The 20,087-nt window shown below is 33.8% G+C and overlaps 2 long non-coding RNA genes across 2 annotated transcripts in view; one reads left to right on the plus strand and one right to left on the minus strand.

Annotated features, from left to right (window-relative positions):
• LOC306986972 overlaps window positions 1-19,578 on the minus strand; it is a 70,062-nt gene extending 50,484 nt beyond the window's left edge. The window contains exon 1 of the long non-coding RNA XR_013795065.1: window positions 19,259-19,578. This is a non-coding gene — a long non-coding RNA (uncharacterized lncRNA). The remainder of the gene's footprint in view (window positions 1-19,258) is intronic.
• On the plus strand, window positions 2,751-5,736 carry LOC306989707. Its single transcript, XR_013795698.1, has 4 exons — window positions 2,751-2,888; window positions 3,408-3,473; window positions 3,665-3,753; window positions 4,905-5,736. It is a non-coding gene; the product is annotated as an uncharacterized lncRNA (long non-coding RNA).
• Window positions 19,579-20,087: the final 509 nt, after the last annotated feature.

The raw sequence follows: 20,087 nt of genomic DNA on the forward strand, positions 1-20,087 counted from the left end.
ATAGTCTGTTTTGTGTTGTCGACATGTCAAGACGACGCAGCTTTTTGAGCTGCCAAAGCAAATCCACTTTGAATGCACTTCCATATATACACTACATATATACACTACACAGGACTCGGACTCAAATTGATATGGTAAAACTGACGCCATCATTCGTATGATCATGTATCAAGTGCTGAGGAAGATTCGGAGCCTAAATTCAAATACGGTAATGGGCATTTCCGACCTTTCCAACGGTTTAGAGAAACTGAATCCTTGATTGAACTGTTTCAGACACCGTGAGAAAAGAGGTGATGTAACACATGAAAATGTAAGTCACCTTGACCTTGGATGCATGTAAACCTATTGTAGGAGTCCTCCAAAGCAAAATGAAGAACCTTAAAAATAGCATAGGGGCACTTTGAAATATAAAACTTCGACATAAAAAAAAAGTCTAATGATAGTCTAAATGAACAAACAAACCATTTCAATATTTAGTGTGAAAATGATTTCAGTTCACCCTTCTTATTTGTCTCGTCTTTAACAAAGACTTTCCCGCATGTGAAAGAAAACAAGTCTTCCCATCAGTGGCCACTGTTTGCCAGCTCAGGCTTTAGATCCTGTGCCGATTCTGCTCAATGGCCAGAGAGAAGCGAGAGATGAAAGACTCCAACAAGAAGAGGCAGTCAAATATTTATGAAAGCACACATTCTTCTCACAGACAAGAGAGAGAGCGAGTGTGAGGTGCTGTCAAGGTGTTTGATCGATGTAATGGAGTCCGTTTAAGAAGCAGTGGGTGCGAGGCTGATTCCCTGGAGCAGAGAGAGAGCGAGTTTGATATGATAATGCACCTCGTGCCAGTTCTGTGCGCCATATGCCCATCCTTTCATTGGGGAGATCGGTGCAGATGGTCGGGCTCACTGCTAATAAGGGGAATAGAGCAGGATGGGAAAAGAGGAGAAGGGATGCCTGGTGCAACACTAATGACAAGCCCAATGACAACACCTTCAGTCCAGAACAGCAGGGTCAACTTGTCCAGGCTTCTTCCAAAAAAAAAGTTGACTACAGGCTGATTTATTTCCTCCTTGATTCCGACGCACTCGAAGTCTGACAAAACCATTTGTGTTGTTTGTAGAGGGAGTGACTGGAAAGTGTCAGTCATTTGTGTTATTGTGCCTTGTTATACGAGTTTAGCATTTTTGTATGGGAATTATGTATAATACAAATGAAAATAAAGGTTTATTTGTGTATTTAAACGTTTATTGAATTGTTGAGTGGGTCATCCCTTGTGAAAAAGAAGTGTGCTTAATTGTATTGAAAGCGTACTTTTTTTGTGCTTAATATCATAAAAGTATACTTTTTGAAAAGTGCACTTGCAGATAATATAATATAGTTCAAATGAAATACCACTTAAGTGTACTTAAAGGGAATGCACTTTAATGACAATATTTCTTAACACACTTAAGTGCACTTTTTACAAATGCACTTAGTAATAATGTCTAATTAAGTTTAACTTAAAGTAAGTACACTTTCATCACAATATTTCTTAACACACTTAAGTGCACTTTTTACAAATGCACTTTGTAATAATGTCTAATTAAGTTTAACTTAAAGTAAGTACACTTTCATCACAATATTTCTTAACACACTTAAGTGCACTTTTTACAAATGCACTTTGTAATAATGTCTAATTAAGTTTACCTTAAAGTAAGTACACTTTCATCACAATATTTATAAACACACTTAAGTGTACTTTTTACAAATGCACTTTGTTATAATGTCTAATTAAGTTTAACTTAAAGTAAGTACACTTTCATCACAATATTTATAAACACACTTAAGTGCACTTTTTACAAATGCACTTTGTAATAATGTCTAATTAAGTTTAACTTAAAGTAAGTACACTTTCATCACAATATTTCTTAACACACTTAAGTGCACTTTTCACAAATGCACTTTGTTATAATGTCTAATTAAGTTTAACTTAAAGTACACTTTCATGACAATATTTCTAAACACACGTAAGTGCATGTTTTAAAAAGGCACGTTGTAATAATGTCTAATTAAGTTTTACTTAAACAGTTATTTTGATGTATTGACTAATATACTAAATAAAAGAATAATTTTAATGGAAAATATGAAAAAAATAATTGTTTTTAATTTCAACTCAAGTGTGTTTACTAATTATTTTGTTGATGTATTTTAAATGTGTTTAGTCTATAATATATTGTGTGCATTAATGCACTTGAAATGTATTTTTCCTCTAAACTGCAATACATTTGTTTATACAGTATACTCCAGTACAACTTATTGTTGACATTTTTATCACCAGCTTCTGCTCTATGAACTCAATTAAAAGTGTCAGTTTTCTACATAATATTTGACAATAAAATGTAATTTATGAGAGGAGTTCTTAATGTAATATTAATGTATTGTACTTTACATCTGTGTAGAGAATACTTTTAATATCATTATGTTGATCTAAGTAAATTAAACACATTTAGTTGTGAGCAAAGTTAAACAAATCTAAACAAAATTAAATTGCATTTAAATTCAGTTAAAATACATTTAATTTAAATTAGACTACACTACACTATAAAAAATGATTGACTTTTAGTTAGGTGAATGAATCAAGTTTTGTGAACTTACAGAGTCTAACAACACAATGAGTTTGAACAGAAATTAAAAAGCTGAAATATAACCATGCATGAAATATATTAACTTTATTTAATGCGCATGCGCCAGAAATACTACGTCACGATGACGCACTACTTCACTAGAGTTTGAAAAATGCACTGTTATGTTTCTGTAATCGCGATTCGTGAGGAAAGGAAACTGAAGCTGCGCAATCAGGAAGAGAACGCCACGTTTGATTACAGATGAGACGTTATACTGCAATAATGAGTCAAGTAAGTATATCTTGATGCTTTCTTTATTTTAACATTTTCACCGTAACATGGCAGTTGTTATTGCGAGAGTGTAACACATTACATTATTTTCATCGCAGACAGACGCAATAGACTCGGGAGGTGAATTAATCAGTTTTTCAATAATTTATCTATGATTGCATTCTAATAATTTCTTACGTCATAATATTTTCGCGTGTGGGTGTGTTCGACGAATTTGGCTGCTGAAAAAATATATAATTTAATTAAACCGACTTTTTAAATCATTTAAACATTACTAAATGACAAATTTGCTAAATACAGATCCAATATTGTAACACTCGAAGACATTTATATACATTTAATACATATAATCAATGTTATAACCACCATAAATATTTAATATATCACTCTAGAAATAATGCTTGTAATGTAGCATTATTTTTTTATTTTTGCATTTGAAGAGTGAGTTGTTCAGTTACTATTTGTTTTGGAATATGTTATTTTTTTGTGCTTATCTGGAGTTACACGTTCATTTTGCAGGATCAGTTCATTTGTGATTGGAGATACAGTGCAAGCGGTGTGGAATCACAGGCCTTTATTGATGAGGTGATGTTAACGTTACATAATTTGTCATGAATTGTTGCACAGACAGCACACCCTGATCAAGCTGAAACACTGCTATCAAGTCACTTACTATCCCTATAGCTTTTAAATACTTTAAATCTTCTCCATTTGTAAGTAATAAATTCCCACCTGTGCATTTACAGATGCCCCTATAATCATCATATATTTTACAGGTATCAAACCAAAGGAAGAGGGCCGCAGAATTGCTGTGTCAACCGTGGTACCAGTAAATACAGGAACATCCTTCATGAAGATTTGCACGGTAAGCTGAAACTTACAAGCCAAGATGAGGAAACGTTTGCATGGGTCTTGGGTATGGAAGTAAAATAATGGCAAATGTTTTTGAAACAAAAAAGCCTGTTGAATTGCACTACTTGAAAAAAAAAATGCATTGCATTAACTATGCTTGCATTTTAATGCATTGTATTTTTAGGGATTGCATTGGGTTGAAATTTAAGCTGTGAATATTTCGATTAAAAACATTTCAAACCCATTTTCATTATTAAAAATCCAATAATCCATATTCACCTTTAATATTTTACTTCAAAAATATTCAAATGGTTTAAAAATACAACCTATAATATTTAACAGGTGATTTTCGGTCAAAAAAATGTTTCCGCTTCGCAAATTCAGTGGTTCGAATTGGACAGTAAATTCAACTTTAACATCCAGGAACTGCTAGCCTGGAAATCCAGACCCAAATCCGAAAGATTAAGGGTCTGGCATTGAGTAATATAAATCACCCAACTCGAGGGGTGGCACCAAGCATGTATTTGAAAATCTCACTGCACGCAATTGGATAATACTAGTACGACCAATCACAACTAGCCTAAGCCCCATACGCCTAGCTACCAGCGGAGCTAACTGGTAGATTAGACTCTTGCCAGCAATGTCTTTGCCGGCAAAACAGTAAAAACATCCTTCTTGCAAAGGAACGTTTCGAGCACCGTCTTCGGTTCCTCTTTTAGATAAAAGTCTAACTCGTTCATTGTAGCGGCCAAAGCTGTTTCAAACAACTGGTGTTCATCTACAGCCATCTTGCAATGTTACTAATGACGAATAATTTGTATCATTATTTTCGTCACCGACATTTTTTCACAGACGAAAACGAGAGGATAACTAAATAAAAACCAGTTTTAAATGACGACAACTATGACGAAAATGTTTTGACATTTGATTGGGGAATGAATAAACTGCTTCATCAGGGCAGTACTAAATAAAAAGAGAACACAATTTTTTGTTATCCCTCTTATTACTATAATTATTAACATTTTGCAGATACTGCAAGGTGTATAACTTTAAAGCGCAACTGTATATCTATCACTTTCATTCAATTGAGCCAAATATAATAATGGACTGGATCTGTTTTTATAAACAATTGTTTTCCTTCTGTTTTTGTTTTCTTTCTTCAAGGTATTTTTTCTGACTTTCCTGCTTCTCTGGAACATTTCCATTCACATATACTCTGGAGAGCTTCTGGGACATAGACATAAACAGCACTTTCCAACAACTTCAAAACATTTGGTGACAAACGATTTTGGTTTTCTTGTTTTTATGCCGTTGGAGTTCTTCAGATTTTGTTTTGTTTTTTGTTTTTAGACAAACTTACATTCACTGTAATTGAGTAAGATTTTAGAAGAAACCATTTGGTTCTGTTGGTGCTAGTAAAGGTTTAAGAGCTTTAATATTTTTACTTTAATATTAAGTCTCATTTGCTAACATTAGTTTATACATTAGCCAAAATGAACTAACAATGAAGAATTTATTTACTGTATTTATTCATCTTTGTTAATATTAGGTGTGTGTGTGTGCGTGCGTGTGTGTGTGTGTGTGTATGTGTATGTGTTTTTTTTATGGGGACCAAATTACCCCAAAAGTAGTAGTACCAGTAAATTACATGGAAACAAAAACAATATTATATATCATACAGAATGTTTTCTGAAAATGTAAAAATGCATAATGTTTTCTGTGATGTTTAGGGTATTTGAGGAAGAAAATGATTGTGCATATAAGCTTCATTGTCCTCCAGACTCTTTCTAAAGGAGTTAAAGTGTTGTAACTGTTTGTGTTTATGTATAGTGTTTCTTTTGATTGTAACTAGGTTATTAAGAGATTTTTTTTTTATTAAAATTTGAAATGTACTAAATTACAACTTTATTATAAAAATTTTTAATTATAAATGTATTTAATTATATAACGAACGATGTACATGTATATTACATTAAAGTATATTTTAGTTCACATTAATTGCGTGTCAGTATATTGTGTAGTGCACTTAAAGTATATTTTAAAGACACTAGAAGCTGTAATGAAAGTAGATATAAAGTTGTATTAAAGTCCCACTTAAGTTGTTCCAAAAAATCACTCTTAATGGCAACTTATTGCATTTTATTTCAACTTAATATGTGATACATTTGAAATTAATTACACTTAATGTGCATTGAGTGCGCCCAAAACAATACATTTAATTCACACTTAAGTGTATTTTTAACTGACATTAAAGTATATTTTAGTTCACATTAATTGCGTGTCAGTATATTGTGTAGTGCACTTAAAGTATATTTTAAAGACACTAGAAGCTGTAATGAAAGTAGATATAAAGTTGTATTAAAGTCCCACTTAAGTTGTTCCAAAAAATCACTCTTAATGGCAACTCATTGCATTTTATTTCAACTTAATATGTGATACATTTGAAATTAATTACACTTAATGTGCATTGAGTGCGCCCAAAACAATACATTTAATTCACACTTAAGTGTATTTTTAACTGACATTAAAGTATATTTTAGTTCACATTAATTGCGTGTCAGTATATTGTGTAGTGCACTTTAAGTATATTTTAAAGACACTAAAAGCAATTATGAAAGTAGATATAAAGTTGTATTAAAGTCCCACTTAAGTTGTTCCAAAAAAATCACTCTTAATGGCAACTTATTGCATTTTATTTCAACTTAATATGTGATACATTTGAAATTAATTACACTTAATGTGCATTGAGTGCGCCCAAAACAATACATTTAATTCACACTTAAGTGTATTTTTAACTGACATTAAAGTATATTTTAGTTCACATTAATTGCGTGTCAGTATATTGTGTAGTGCACTTTAAGTATATTTTAAAGACACTAGAAGCAATTATGAAAGTAGATATAAAGTTGTATTAAAGTCCCACTTAAGTTGTTCCAAAAAATCACTCTTAATGGCAACTTATTGCATTTTATTTCAACTTAATATGTAATAAATTTGAAATTAATTATACTTAATGTGCATTAAGTGCGCCCAAAAGATTGCATTTAATTCACACTTAAGTGTATACTTTTAAAGTATATTATTTGTGTAATAAGTACACTTTATAAAAGTACACTAAAGTGCACTTTTTTTTCACAAGGGATTACCTGATCAATGGTGCATCCTCGAGAGAGGCAAATTCTTTATTTATTTAGTAACCAAGTCAACGTGAGTGTGCAACTGCAGTGCTATGAGCAAACTGTCCAAAGTGAGTACATATTGAAGATACATGACTTTCATTTTTACTTTAATAAACTGTAATAGATCCTAACCCTTTTTTTAACCAGTTATTGGTTAACAGCAAGTTCCTTTACTATACAGGGGGAGAATGTATAGATACTAACCATATTTAATGTAATTGTACAGTAAAATTACCATTTTTGGAAGAAAAAAAATTGTAAAATTACATTTTATCTTGTAATTTACAATGAAAAGCCATAAACTGACATTTCCAGAGTGACAGCTTACATTTTATGTTTTTTTATTTGAATAATTATCACTTTTTTTCGTTTTTTTGTTATTAGTTATGTACATTAGCATTTAATGTTAATTTAAAGTGGTCATGACATGGATTTTCTTTCCTTGAGGATCACTTAGGCTAATGCATACGCAAAAAAAAAAAGATTATATTCAACCTTCATTCTGGCCCTCCTTTTAAGCTTGTCAGTAGCAGCCACTGTAATGATTGGCTAATATCTTTGCGTATAAACTATATTAATGTCCAATCGCTATTGCACGAAAGTGTTTTAAAAACATTATCCATTAACTGACAAGCATTATGAAATCATGTATTTGCCATTTGTGGTGCAGCTGCTGTCAGATCCAATACTTTTTACAGATACAAGTGTTTCTTTGTGAACTCTCCATTTCACTGTGCCTCGTTTACTAAACAAAATGCTCCGAACAAACATATAATCATCTGACCCAATCCAGGACGCCATTCAAATAAAATCCACTTGTTTCTAACGCTGGGATTCTTCTTTAGTCCGTACAAAGATGCAAACGAGCGGTTTAAACAACGCATCAAAGCGAATGTTTTTTTACTCTATCATTTCTCCTGTTGTCGACAGACTCAAGTGCAGTATTTCAGAAACTGAACGCACATCTGTATACTGTATCCAGTGTAGACAGCGTCAGTGGTTATAATGGTTCTGTTTGCTTTTGCTCACATCCAGTTTAGGCAAATGTCCGCTGTTAAGTAACTGGATGACAGTGGGCAAGAATGCCAGTAGCCTATTTGTCGATGTCTTTCTTGAGGCAGTTATATGCAAATGTATTTAACTGTGTGACGTCACAGATCCCGCAATATCAAAACGAGCTGTTTTTGGAGCTTGATGAAATAAATGCTTTGCTTATAATGATGACGATTTAAGCCATGAAACTTGCAGGATGTTTTAATGGTACAAAAACCTCTCATGCGTGTCAATAAATCAAGGCAAATTTGATTTCTCATGACCCCTTTAATTATTATTGCATTATTTTTTAGTGTCGTGTGTTACCATGATGATGTTTTTTATTTGTGTGTATGACACTGACTGTGCACCTTTATTTATTAGCATTTACCTCAACTTGTGGAAAAGCTAGTTGTGTGGAAAAACTACTTGAGCAGTGAATGACTGCTTGGCTTGTTTTCAACCCAAAGAAAGGATTGACATCCAGTTGAAACTGACTGGCGGCTGCATCAATAAACAATACGTAATTTCTTTATGAGATAAAGAGATTCATTATAGAATTCCTTTATGAGCAGTGAGGTCAGAACACAGGAAATTACTGATGGACAGTTTAAAGCAGTAGGGTATCTGTCCCTTTCATCTCCGTCTCTGCTGATATGTCCATGCTTGTTTTCTCACTGTCAGTGGCCATCTGCTGTGCCAAAGTGTAAGCAGTGTTAAGTGATGGCAGTGTGGCAGAGCTGTGGGGAACCATGGGTAAAGATTATTTCTCTCGGACTGGCATACAGTACATGTCAACAACACAATGTGCTGCCTTTAATACCTGGATAATATCTGTGTGAAGAGCAAGAGACTATTCACCCAAACATGCAATGAATGAATTAAGAAACATCTCTAAACTGTGTTCTAATTGGCAAACAATTAGTAAAAACATTAAAGGTGTACTGATCCAATACTCCACAAAAAAGGGTCAAGTCTGATATTCAATAGTAATCAATCATCACAAGATGAATGTCTGAGGGATACAGTATGTTGCCATTATTCTGTATCAAAAGGAAAATCATTATTACTACTGGTCCTGAATAGCTGTTTCCCATATATATTATAGAAGATAAGATAAGATACAAATATACCTTCTCATCTGAAACAGTGTTAAGGCATGCATCACTATGACTATTGCTCATGGCTCAAATGTTAAACTTTGGCTTATAACTCATTCCGTTCATTCTAGTCATGAATGATGCCTCGAATCAACGAGCTTACAGAGGAGAGGTGTGCTATTACTTTTCTATCTGACTTCTGAGGCTGATAAAACAATCCCATACACTGATGGCAGGTTCAGACTCCGAACCCCTTGAGGTCCCAGCCATATCTAGACATGTCCGAAAAAGAAGTGGATATAGACAAACATACAGTATCTATTTACAGCAGATCAGTGTTTAAAATTCTCCACTGTCTGCAAGCAACAACATGCAGATAATGTGCTTACAGAATCATAATGCCTCAAGAGCGCTCTAGTGGGCATATTTTGTATCTTTTGAATATACAAACCCTGCCATCATTTGAATTCAAAATCCAACAAATTATTATTATTATTTAAATTTCAGATAAAGAGACAATGGTCATTCGACAATTGTTTTGTATTACAATTTTTCTGAAATGTGAGATTTAAATATGCAAATGATAATCGAATTAAATATTCTCATTTTGTAAATAATTTACATACAGAACAGAAATTTGAACATTGGATAAAGCCAGGTTCATAATTCTCGTTTGATGACATATTCAAAGTTAAAATATATTTAAAGAAGAGGGAATTTTGGATATCTATTTGTATCACTTCATAAATCGGAAAATACAGACACAAAGAGAAAAAGTGTAATAAAGTCAACATTTGAATGTGAATTTTTGGTGTTTTCTATAAATTCTGAAATTCCATTGCCATAAATACCGATGCCAAAATCACTAGATTTGGGGAAAGTTACTTTTAAAAGTAATGCGTTTAAATATTGTTACTCCCTAAAAACGTAGTAATTAATTTCGTTACTTGGTTACTTTTTATGGAAAGTAATGTTACGTTATATTTTTGCATCATTTTTTCTCACCTCGGCTGGGCTTGATTGTTTGTTTGTTTTTTAATAACGCAAACATGTAAATGGACATGCCCTTTCACACCAAAAGTGAAATGAATAAGCCTCAGGCTGAAGGAAATGCACATTCACGCCTGTACAGTAGAAAACAAACCTTTCAGCTGTGCTGACATTCTGGATTGCATAGAATAGGATACAGGAGAACAAAGTTCAACACTCTTATTTCAGAAATAAAAACAAAATAAAAAGTAACAAAAATTATGTTTAACTAAAGTCATTTTTGCTTAGTATGGTTGAATTGGATCATCAAAGGTCAGCAAGACATCGGTTAATAAAGTGGGATTAAATTGTATTATCTATTAAGGGTTTGCATTTCATTATCATTCACTTTGAGCAATACTGAATCTGATTTTGTGTAAGTGAGATGAGAGCTCACATTTAGTCTAGAACTACAATAACCATCATGTTTACACAGCACATACACACAAACAAACACACACACACACACACAATTTATCTCAACATGCATGGGACAGGAGAGCTGTCAGTCAATATTAACGGGAAAACAAAGTATCTTGTTACTTATTTGAAAAAGTAAATCAGATATTTAGTTGTAAATGTAAAATAAATGTATTACTAGTTACTTTAAAAAAAAGTAATCTGACTACGTTTCTCACATTATCCACAACACTTCCCATCAGCAACAAAGACGAAGTCCTGACAATATAAATTGACCATTTTTATTTCATTTTAAACCTGAATTGCACGGTGCAGGGCAGGGCAGGATCAATTTGATCATGCAAAGATGTTATTAAGCTCTCCACAAACACTCTTGTGTTAGCGCTCTGCTTGGAAATGCAGCCAACAGCAACTGGCACCGCAGGGTTCTAATGCGCACGACTCAGATATCAAATGTATGAGCTGAAAACCTTGGTGTAATGCTTCCAGCTACAGACTCTACAATAAAACTGCATTTTCTGAATAGAGCAAAAACCAACCAGCATCCCTGTGGTGCAGAATGGTATATGTGTAGAAGCACTACACCTCTATTGTGTGCAATCCGATGTAAGAAAGAGAAAAGATTGGTTTGATACTTTGCCTTATTATTTTTTGACAAATATTTTCATCATTTTTAAAAATGTATAGATACTGTACTTCTTACAATCCTAGAGATATTCTCAATGCACCAAACCGACTTCCATACAAAAGTTTTTTTTAAAGAAGTCTCTATATGCTTTCCAAACTGCTGCATTTACTTAATTATAAATAAATTAAAACAGTAATATTTCAAAATAGCATTACAATTTAAAATAGCCATCTTCTGGTTTAATATATTTTAATCCCTATAAATAACAATGTATTGCTTTGATGGCAAAGCTGAATTTTCAGCATCATTACTCTAGTCTTCAGTGTCACATGAATCGTGATCCTGCAATTATAATACGATGATTTGCTGTTCAAGAAACATTTCTGATTATTATCAATGCTGAAAACAGTTGAGCTGCTGAATATTTTTGTAGATTTTTTTTAACAATGTAAAAGTCTTTACTGTCACATTTGATCAATTGAAATGCATCCATGTTGAATAAAAGATTGAATGTATACAAAAATGAATATTTGATATAATTTAATCACCATTCGCCTTTGGCTAAGCCACGCCCTAGAATGTAGATTGACCAATCACAGCGCAGCCAAGAACGAGCTCCCACAGAGGTCCGACACTTTTTCACAGCGCTCCATTGACTTTAACACAGGCGTCTCATATTTTTGGTCTCGGCAGGCTATTACCGTCGTAGTTTTATAAAAAATATAGTTAAACGTTGTGCCTGGGGCATTTGTAACACAGATACGCGTTTCCCAGAGAGATTGGAGGGGGGTGTCCGTTTTTTTTCCCTTCCCAAAACCAAATTAAAATACTGACAAGTGTCGTCTTTGGATTAAACTGTGTGGACGTCCTCACAGTCAGCGAAACCCCTCAAGGATCAACAAGCACACTTTTGTGTGCTCTATTTTTGCTTTTAACCTTACTGTAAAGTTATACTAGTTAGACAGTTTTATGCTGTTTAGGTTATGATTTCGGTTCTCTACCCTAATTGTTGATACGCAAGCACATGCTGCTAATAAATACAACTTTATACTCGCGTAGTCCGTTTGCTTTGTAATAACGATTATAGAAGTGAAGAGACCTACCCAGCTTTGCATGAACAGTGTTGCTCTTTATTGTTAGTCCCAATCTCTGTCTCGATTAGGATATGCGGTGGATAATTTTTTAACTGTGACCGTTATGCTTTTGCCTCTATTTGGATGCCTTGTTGTTGCTTGCATTTCACCGGTATGTCTTGAATATAGCCTTCGAACGCATACTGCAGCCCCTTTTGCAAATACAAATTATTTCTTTTGTTTGCATTATCTTTTCGGGGAAAGAGAGACGTTTAATCTTGCTAATTGCAAAATGCAGAGCTCATCAAAATGTTCTGTGGTTTATATAATGGTTCTTGTTTTGTTTTGTTTTTTAAATTAATATTACATTAACATGGTCCAATATTAGAGTAACAGTGGGGATGGTTTGTTTCCCTGAAAGTTTTTAGATTTTTCCATTACCAGTTTTTTAACATGGACAAGAGATGTGAAAGAATAAGACACTTATATTTGGATTTATTTCAATGCGTTACAAAGTCAACATTACACTGTCATAATATGCCAGAGCTCACTTGTGATTCGAGACGAGGTCTAACCCTTGCCCACCCTAAAGCCAAATGTCTTATAGTGAGCCAAAAAGAAACCAATGAATACCAAGTCAGTGAATATTCAGAAACGCAATATAATAACACTTCATGAGCTTTATCTATTTCCTACTACTTAAGGGGTTTTCAGATGGGAAGTCGGTTTAAAATTCAAAACGCAGAGTCTTTATGTTTTATGTTTATTTAGTTATGAGAGACAGTGGAAGTGATATTCAAACATTAAAGCCTGTACAGCAGTGAAATAATTGCTCATATACTTCATATGAGGTTTGTAGTTGTAAAATGGCTACAAGCAGACCATATGTACATGAAAGCATTATCAGTTTATCCATGAACATTATTTTTGAAAATATTTATGAACCTCTGCTGGGTGTGTTGAATGAAACTCTATTGGGTCATTAGCTGTATATCATTAGAGAGCTTCTGGGGAAATAGTTTGCTTCCTATATAACTAGTGTATCATCACATGCACAACACATAATATGCTCTAAATATGTAAACAATAATCCATTTTTATCATTGGTTTCTTGATGATATACCCTATGTCTCATTAATTGCATTCATTAGCTTTAAATTGTCACACTAGCCATGATTCAAATGCTTCGAAGAGCAGCTGAAGTCAAGAGCACCTCGTGGCATCAGAAAAGCGCAAAAATATGACAGATGTCAGAGAAGTTGCCTGGGCAACAGGGATTTTTGTTCCATGATTGATTCCCCGCAGTCACTAGCTAGACATTACAAATGAGTCAGAGAAATGAGTCCCCTGGAATTATTAATGCTGACAAATCTATTGACTGCGGCTCAGCTGAGAAGAATGAAGATGAGGAACTGTAAAAACAGCCCATCCGTGTGGAAGGCTCTGCTCCATTTTGAGGTGGCCACATGGTGCATTTCTTTCAGGGAAATCCATGTAGAAATAATGTTAGACAAGATTTCAGGTGCATCTTAAAAACTTTTAATTTTAAATTTATTTAACTAGCCAACATTTTATTTTATTTCAATCTAATCCAAAGTAAAAGATCAGATTCAGACACTGTTTTAGTATTAATTATTATAATCTTTATTAAATTAGTTTTTATTTTTTCAGTTTCAATTCAAGTTTTATTTGTATTTATTTTTAATATTCCTATTTATCTTTCATTTAGTTTAGTTTCATTTTAATAGTTTTATTAATTTAAGAACTTGAACTTATTTTATTTCTAATAGGCCTACATTTTTTAAATTTGTCTAATTGTTTTCCATATTTATGAATATTTTATTCAAGCCTTACCTTAATTAACAAAATGTTCCGCTCCTCACACGGTTCTCAAGTCAAAGCAAAATTGAGCTTTTCTTACAGGGGATAATTTCACCAAGCGACGCAAGGCAATTCAGCTCCAAACAAATATCGACGTACAATACATCTTAGCTCCATAATAGAAATAACCTGAATTCACTGATATAATGGGAAGAAAAGTGAAGGCTTTCTGTTGCCAGTGGGAAGCAGAGAAATTGAGTTTGGTAGTAATGAGCGAGTTAGTAAATGAGTCATTTCACTGGCGGTGGAGGAAATGATTTCATAGAGCTAGAAAGTGGATTGACTGAAATAGTATCAGAACCCACTCAATATACAACACGCTGCAGCTCTATTGAGAGTTTCACTCTACACTGTTTAAATAGCTTATAAGTAATTGCTTAACTAAACCCATTTAATTATAATATTCGGCAAAGGTTTTGACAGGGTTTGTGTTTCTCGTGGGATTGTGTTCAAGAGTTTGATTACAAATGGCAAGTGGATTTGAGGTAAAACATGCTGTTCTAGTATTTATAAGAAAATAAAAATCAATGATCAGCTAAGAACAAAAAACAAAAGACAGAACCCTGTTTTTCTCCAGTCACTAATTATAATAATATTTTTCCCCTTTTATCGTTTACTTTATAAACATTAAATCAATAAAAAAATATTAATATTGTGATACTAGGCTACTGTACTCTAATATTAAAAACAGTATTTAATAATTTACTTAAGCATTTAACAATAATACCAATAATAATAATAATGATAATTATTAAAAATATTATTATTAAAAATATTATTTTTATTTTATTATTTAAATGAAAATGTAATCAATAAATATTAAAATTGCAATAAAAACTAGTATTTAAATATTTGCATATACCGGTGATACATTTATTTACAGAACAACAGTAACATTAATTACAATGGATATATTTATGTCAGTCTTATTTCCTTTGCTTTCAAATGTTAAAATCATGAGCTCTTATTTTGGTGTGAAACTCAAGGGAGACCAAAGTGTCCCAAACTCACACCGCTTGAAGAGATGGAGTAATGCTGCCTTCACGTGCTATCAGAAATATCCGAATTCCCACATCTGTAGTCGTGATTACAAGCTTGTCACGTTCAATTGCTCTGTCGTCGAAAAAGAACAGCAATCACGGAGGACACCAGGTTTATTCCTGCCTATTTATTTGGAAAATCATACTGAAGCCAAAATGATATTTAGCGTCCCATTCATAGACAACTAATAAACATTGATGACAGTCAACTTGCTGCCAATTCTGAAATTTCAGTCAAAAACATCCAGTTTTTACTATATTAAACTTATATTTATGATAATTGCGATAGCAATAATAAGGCAGCATAGTGTGGAGCCACATTTACTGCAAACCAATCGAGCCGGTCCAAGACGCTGAAAACAAAAATGGATCATACGCTTCTTGTGTAAAAGAACCCAGAGATGCACTTCACTCTGAAACGTGCAGCGTGTCAGAATAAATATTCATAATTAAATATATTTTAGAGCCACTCAGTGTCATTTCACTCTCTAGCAATGGCAAGGAAACACATGGCAACACCTTGGCAACCACCTGCTACATCACCACCTGCTACATCACCCAAGCGCTGTGGTGGGAGAAAGGCATCTTCACAAGACTCAAAATGAAAAAAAGCACTCAACCCCACAACTGAATCATCACATTTATCCTGTAGGCTAAATATACATGCCCAGCAATGTACATTGCTGTTGAACTTTGAGTGTGATCCTACACTCAGGCTTTGAAGAGTGGAGTTTGGAGAGGTGTTTGTCTTTGACTTTTAATGACAGTGATTAGGCACACAAGTCAAGGATATGAGCATGACGGAAACTCTGAGAAACACTTAGACCCTTACCACCCACCGCGATGAACTCAATTAAGTCTGAACCAACCCGTTTCGGTTTATGCAAATAGGACCTGGAAAGTTTTAATAAATGCAGGTTCATGCGAGCTCCATTGCCCCAAGGACACTTGTTCTAAAGGCCACTCTTGAGTAGAAAGTTAGAGAACGACACGGCTTGAGGAGGAGAATGGATCTGCAATTCATTCAAGTAGACCCCACTGTCTCATATGAAGAAAATTGATTTATCCTCATTATAGACTAAATTGTATTAAAATACACTGGACTAAATGACAAATCTGTTTGTAGTATTACAAATTAAAATCACACTCTGTAGAAAACAGGGCATGTATATGATATTAAATGTGAACATTTTGTCTGTCTCTCTCTTTTATATGTTCTTATGGACCTTTTTTTTGAGCCTGAAATAAAATAAATCTATTTTGATCTAAATAAATAAGTTATGGAAAAAGAATACATTCCTGTCCTTAAAGCTGAAGTGTGTGTTTTTTCCCATTTGTTAAAAAGATTTCAAAAGAATGAATCATTCTAGAATAATTGGGGTTATTTTGGAGGAGAGTGAATCTGCATAGAAAATAAACAAATCACAAGCAAAGATAAACAATAAAAAGAAAAATACAATTGAAATAAGCAGTGTGTTATGTTTTTCAGGTAAATCTAACAGTACTTGTTAAATAAATTGAATAATCAAACAGAAATTGAATAATCAAATGTAAAATAATAGTCTTCACTGTATAAATAAAATCTAACTAATATAATACATTTTTACATTTATTTTTTTAAAAGTAATTTTCTCTTTCTCTTTGTTTGATCTCCATTGGTGACAAACAGCTGCTGTTCCTTTAAGACGAATTTAAATGACACGCAGCATTCGTTTTCTATCTCTGTCTGTTTACAATACACAACTGACTGCGTTTACAAGGATGCGAGACGAGACGGATATTTTGACTTCATTTTGCGTGCACGTGTCCGTTTAACACAAAAGAAAGAACTGAATTCGGCGTTCACGTGCTGTCTGTGCACAGAAAACATGCGAGTTCTCTTGCGCTTGATGCCTGACTCGACTTAAAAACACATGCACATTATATAAAAGGTCACTCTATGATGGTTAAACTTGCATATAATCTGTGAATCACATGCGTTCTGAACCATGGGTGCAGCTGTCCCGTACAGATCATGGATCAACTACAACCCCTATACTTGACATCAAGGCCATATATATATATATATGCACTGCTGCTGCAGCACAACAATACAGCATACATGAATTATCTGTAGCAGATCTATACAGGTGGAGCTGGGGAAGGTGGAGGGTTTCTGAAAGTGCGCTGCACTGCTACAGCAAATGCTAACCAGTATTTGGAGGTTGAGCAGCAAGCTCATTGGCTACTAATACAGCAGGAACCAATCAGCTGTGCCCTATAGAGAATAATGTGATTGCAAGCTGTTTGAGTTAAAGACCTATTAGCCTGAGCCATCTAGAGTTTCATGACAGAACTTTGTATGTTTTTTAGATTAATGACAGACAAGTGAAAACGCTTTGTATTTCCAGTTGATGCTGGTGCGTACTTCACCTTTAAAAGCTCCAAGAAAACAGTAGCATTTAATTATTTATTTATTTTAAAGCATTGAGTGACATCAGAATGCTTTTAGCCCAGTGCTTTTATCAAATTGTGATATTGTCAGTGTATTGATATTGATCAATATAGTTTCTCCACATCCCATTTAAAGTGTCCATTGGGCAAAATGTAAAAGTCAATGCCTTTCACATCCTGAAATGCAATTATAGATCTGCATCATTTTATGTGTTACTGGTACAGTGCTGATGACTGATAGAAATTATCTCCATCAGTGATGTAACATGCAAACAGGTTCACTTCTAAAAGCAAAAGATTCTCTCTCCACTAGTGATAATGCTTCTAATAATTGTATATAATTTTCCCATAAAGTTATCATTAATATAACGGTAATATTAATATTCCATAACCAATTTTGACCTTTTTGTCTTTTAGACCAAAAAAAAAAAAACTAGTTAAATTAATTCCACATTTTTTTTATGTCAGAATAAAAGGAAAAAAAGGTTTGCTAACAGATTTTTTTTTATCCCATAATTCTGACCTCTTCTTGCAATTGCAAGTTTACACATCGCATCTTCTGACTTCAGAATTGCAAGAAAAACAGTCAGAATTAAAAGATAGAAATTAACTTTAAAAATATATACACCATGGCATAAACAAGCTTCCATAGAATTCACACAAAAATATCACATTACGGTTACAAACACTTTTCACATTGACTTGAGCTCCAAGCCTCATTAACAACAGCGCATTCTTAACAATAAAGTAGTAGTTCTAACTATTTTACACCAGCCTATTTTTCACATTTTCTAAGAACCCAAAATCCAGCAGCCTCAAACAGAATCGAAGCAATCCAGAATATATATTATATATTCACACATGACTGAGCCAGTTGTGAAAATACAGAAAATGCCTGTTGCCTTTAACCTAACTCTTAGCGGGTTGTAGCAAATATCTCTCTTAGACTAAAAAAACACTCATTCAATAAATCTTGATGACATCCAGTGATCCCTGAATGCATGCACTCTCACTGTCTCCTCATGCAAGTCTACTATGGACTGTTTGTTACCTTAGCAACAGGTTTCACAGCATTGCAAGCAACAGTTGGAACCCTGCATCACTGCCACAGAGTTAATGGCTGAAGGGAAACACACACCGGACACAGGCTGTGGAAGAGCATTTACACACAGTCTGACAATGGACTTTGTCATCAATGCCTTAATGAGGTGAATGTGCATGCTAATTGCACATTAAGCATTCCAAATGCCTTAAAGCATTCAAAAATATATTTTGCCCTACAAACATTTCAATACAAGAACATTTTGTTTTGAAAAAAAAAATGTTCATTCAAATCAGTAAACCAGGGACAAAATATTTAACACTGGAAAAGATATGACAAACAGTACAAGTGTAAACATAACAATAATAACATAGTAAAAATAACTTTGTAAACAGTACAACAAAAACTAAAGTTCAGTGGTCAGTCACTCGCACTGGTGGCACGCGTTTCAACCATAGAAAGTTTCAACCGTTCCCCGCTGACCATCGCGCGCCATTTCTCTAGATTATGCAATGACCTTGCATGACACAATGTTATGAATGAAATATGACCGTTTTCAGAGCACAGAATAACGTTGACAGTGGTATAAATTAAGTTTAACAGTCATACAAGGATAATAAGCTATTCATTGTGTATGGGACATGATGAAGAAAAAACGTACCTTGGGGAAAAGTTTGCCGATATATTCAGAGCGGAGAGACTCAAGTCTTTCATATTTCCCACGGTCGGTCAACGCTAATATGCACGTGCGAAGCTTGCTTCCTGTGCACGTAGCCTAAGTTGTTTATGGTGTTTCAACCATAGTTAGACATAATATGGTTTCAACTGTACACATGTCCCAAATGTAGGCTACTCAGTCTACTACACAACTGATTTCGAGTGAAACAATTACCACAGAACTTAACAAATCCACTGAATACTACTCACTGATGTGTATAATGTTGTTTTCCCTCCAAATGATGTCACTTCCTGGATGACGATGCCATTTTGGAATTGTTGAGTGATTTTACCAATGTTACACACTATCAGTTACACACTATCTGGCTTTGTAAAGAACAAATCAACATAATTCTTAAATATTATGACGAAATATTTAAAACGGGAGCTTTCCTTTTTTAATCTGTAGCCAATGTTTTTGTAAGAATACATTTATATTATCTAGTTCATGTTAAAGTGTGTATGTCAGGTTAATTTTTTTTTTTAGATATATTAAATAAGGGTTAGATGCCTGAGTGAAAATGTAATTAGCATTAAAATTATTACTGTAACTGCCCTGCAATAAGATTTATAGCCATTTCTGTCAAGGTCATATTTTTAAAACAAGGGCTGAGCTGTGACGTCATTCAAGGGAGTCGCGCCAACAAAGTTCTATTGAAGTATGGAGAGTTTTGAGTCTGAGGAGATCCAAAATCCCCCTCAAACCTATACGATGGCCCACAGCCATACAATTTTGAGCCTCCCAGGCGGGAGACAGATGAGGAGCCAAACAG

The sequence above is a fragment of the Phoxinus phoxinus genome (assembly GCF_949152265.1).
Source record: "Phoxinus phoxinus genome assembly, chromosome: 2".
NCBI classification, from domain to species: Eukaryota; Metazoa; Chordata; class Actinopteri; order Cypriniformes; family Leuciscidae; genus Phoxinus; species Phoxinus phoxinus.